Source organism: Macrobrachium nipponense, chromosome 21 (assembly GCF_015104395.2).
Source record: "Macrobrachium nipponense isolate FS-2020 chromosome 21, ASM1510439v2, whole genome shotgun sequence".
In the NCBI taxonomy this organism is placed as follows: domain Eukaryota; kingdom Metazoa; phylum Arthropoda; class Malacostraca; order Decapoda; family Palaemonidae; genus Macrobrachium; species Macrobrachium nipponense.
In genome coordinates this window covers 45,046,042-45,049,462 of record NC_087212.1, presented here as the reverse complement: position 1 = coordinate 45,049,462, position 3,421 = coordinate 45,046,042, and the positions used below count along the sequence as shown (strand labels likewise).

Sequence of the window (3,421 nt, the reverse complement as noted above, 5' to 3'; positions counted from 1 at the left end):
TACTAGGTGGTAAGGGCATGATAATCCACTCTTTACTGTATTCAGTTTATTGAAATATTACACTCTAATCCTTTGAGGCTGTACAAACTTGAAATTATGCTTTTGAGTTTATGTACCTAATTACTTTTCCATGATATTGTTAAGTTGTTGTGTACACCTTCCCCTTTCAATAAAGTATTAATTGATAAATAATGCGCTGTGAGTTGCACTGTCAGTATTTAACTGGATGAAAATTATGTACGTAGTTTGTAAAAGTACTGATTGTGACATTCATTCAGAATGTAGCTTTGAAACATTTTTCTTTCAGAAGCAAATCTTTCAGTCAGTCTGTTAGGATTGTTTTTCAGTGAATGCCATGTTTGTTTATATACTGAATGATATAGAGTTTTCTTCATTCAGTAGTTTTCGTAGCAGTATTATGCAAGTAAATGCAGCCAAAGTTAAATGGGCAAGTCTCTGAAGGGTTATGTGTGGTATTTCATGGCAACCAGATATATTGTTATACTATTTTAATAAAGAATTTAAGTAAATATGTTTATTATTCATGTAGACAGAAGACAGAATAAATGTTTGGTCTTGCAGTATTCCTTAAAAAAGGGAACATAACAGAATCCTGACTACAAATAATTCAGGGTTGAAAAATCAAAGGTAGCCAGTTATAACATTTTTTTATTCTCTAGGATACAGAATGCTGTACAACTGTAGTAAGGTAATTCTCAGGGTATTGTACAGTACACTGACTTCATAGAAAATGACTTTAGACATAGATACTGTTTTCAGGAGAGAGAGAATTCAGAGAGCGAAGGTAAATAAGGTTAATTGTCAGCATTTGGTAAACTGGAAATACAAATGATGCATACGATGTAGAATTTTGCATATTCATGTCAGTATGTATACTCAAAACATGAGACTGCTAGTATTTTTATTTCATATGCTTAGTTTTTTCAAAGAGAACTTGTTTATGGGTATCCATCTTCCATTTTCAAGCTTACCCTTTTTTTTATAACAGAGTTGTTAATTTTTGTGTATGACAGCCATGCTGTTAACTATGTTTTTGCATATAAGCACTCAGTTTATATGACATTTGCTGTGCTTGAAGCAAGCCTGCGCTCAGTTAGTTTTAAATGGTTATTTGCTGTAGAATCATGTAGTACTTAGATGGGTTACAGTTTACACATGTTCAATATTCAGATGTGTTTCATGTGTTGCAGAATTTTTTTTAACCAGGGATTGTTCTATTTCTTTGATTGAGTTCCAAGTTCTGATTTGTCTGTATACTTGAGGATCTGAAAAGTTGTGTTTTTCCTTATTTTATGACTGTGTTGGAAGCTGAAAATGAAAGATTTTGTTTGTTATATATGTAAAGCATTACCTGATGCTGTTTTCAATAAATTATGAACGTATCCAACTGCTTGTCGCACTGCGGTAGGGTGAGTGAGAGGCTTTTGATTGACTAGTGAGAAAAATAGCTAAATTCTTGGTAGGAGAAGAGGAGTCGAGATGAAGTAAGGAATTGGGATAAGTACTGTATACATGTACTTGATTTTGAATGTTTGTTGAAAGAAGCAATAAAAAGCACTTGCAGTGTATGTTGCATAATTGGCCATTGATTTATGTTTTGTGAATTGTGTTGACTATTTATGATCAAGAAATTTAAGTAGATGAGTGAGGCTTTTTTACCTTGTATGAATGGTAAATACTGGTATGGTTTTAAAGGAGGCCTAGGAAAGGGAGTGATGTTCTTTGGATGTTATTTATGTATGCAGTATATGAATGGAATGAGAAGTGTATAGTAGGAAAGTATGTACTGTACTGGAAACTAGGGTGGTAGTTGAAGGAATAGATAAGAGAGCAGACAATGAATGAAATGTAGAATGGATAATGTTTGTGAACAAGTTACTTGATTTATGATAAATAAAGGTTGTGCAGGCTGCTGAAAGTTGCAAAAAAAAATTTTAGTGTGTGTTCATACAGTAAGAAATGTCTTAAACATACTTCAGCACATTTTACACACATCATAAACAGGCTGAATGCAAATAAACAACTTATTTGTAGTCCTACCCAGTTCTATATACAATTATTCATCATTTACCAAAGGTTCATTCTGCTCCTATAGTCATTGACCATAAATTGAAAATAACTCAACTGTTGAATACATGCACTGTGTAAAGTGTAAGTTTTCAATGTGCTTTTAGGATATTTTATTGTAGTGTAGACATACCATTATGAAGAGTAGGGCTGTGGCTAGTTCGAAGTCTGGAAAATGGAAGCAGCAAATGATATATGGAATAAAATGTTTAGGATACGAAAATTTAAAATGCCTGAAAGGATTATGGCTATATCTCTCATGGAATTGAGGTGTAAATGTTCCTGAACAGTTTAATAACAAGTACTGGTTGCTTCTCTGAAAATTTGAAGAAAACTCCATGTAGTTAAGCTGGAGCAGATCCAGATGGGATTATCTCATTGTTTAAAATGATGTCAAGGGAATACCATTGCAACTCATTTTTATAAATTGAATATGAAATATGATAGAAAAGTGGATAAAAACCTGTTATGAAAAGTGAGAGAATTGTCAGGAAAATCTCGATCACAAGGGATGTGAGTGCTGCATTGTTTTCAAGAGAAGAGTTTTTAAAAAGGAAATGCTAATTTACTGTCTTCAGGTGGAGAATCTTGCTAGAAAGTGAGAATGAATTAATATTCGTCAGGAGGTGTCTGAAGTAGAGAAGCTGAGCAAAGTATCAGAAAGGTGGGTTGAATTAGAAAGAGACCTCTCACACATTTCATAGGCTTCATCCTTCGAAAGGTGAAGACCTCCACAAAACTAGTCATGTTGGGTTCAGATGGATATGAAAGTGTGTACAGGGTTTTATACCAAAGTTTTTTTGAGATACAAGTCATCCTCATGGAACAGTTCTACAAAGTGATATATGACCTCAACATCACTTTACTTCATGGCAAAAGTTCATGCAGCTTTTCCCCATAGTCGGGTAGTGCCATCAATGCAACTCACATATTGCACTGTAGGCATTACATAAGGTTCTTTGCAGCAACTCTTCATTCCATGCCTGCAGCCCTTTTCATTTCTTTTACTGTACCTCCATTCATATTCTCTCTTTTCCATCCTGCTATCCACCCTCTCCTAACAATAGTTTCATAGTGCAACTGCAAGGTTTTCATCCTGTTACACTATTCAAGCCTTTCCTGTGAGGTTTTCCTCCTGTGACAGTTTCAAACTTTCTACTCTCAATTTCCTTTTCAGTGCTAAATGACCTCATAGGTCCCAGCGCTAAGGCCTTTGGTCTAAATTCTATATTTCATTCAATGCAGATGTTGGAAGAAAGTTACCTAAATTCACGAAGCTGGTTGTAAAGAAAGGTAACCTGCTGATACACATACCAGAGGACCTGTCCAATTA

The 3,421-nt window shown here is 34.5% G+C and overlaps 1 protein-coding gene across 1 annotated transcript in view; it reads left to right on the top strand.

Annotated features, from left to right (window-relative positions):
• The window catches only part of LOC135197990 (aldehyde dehydrogenase, mitochondrial-like), a 66,815-nt gene extending 66,285 nt beyond the window's left edge, over positions 1 to 530 (top strand). Inside the window, exon 10 of the mRNA XM_064225314.1 lies at positions 1 to 530. This exon is cut by the window's left edge and continues 180 nt beyond it. The gene's annotated coding sequence lies outside the window, so the exon portion shown is untranslated.
• Positions 531 to 3,421: the final 2,891 nt, after the last annotated feature.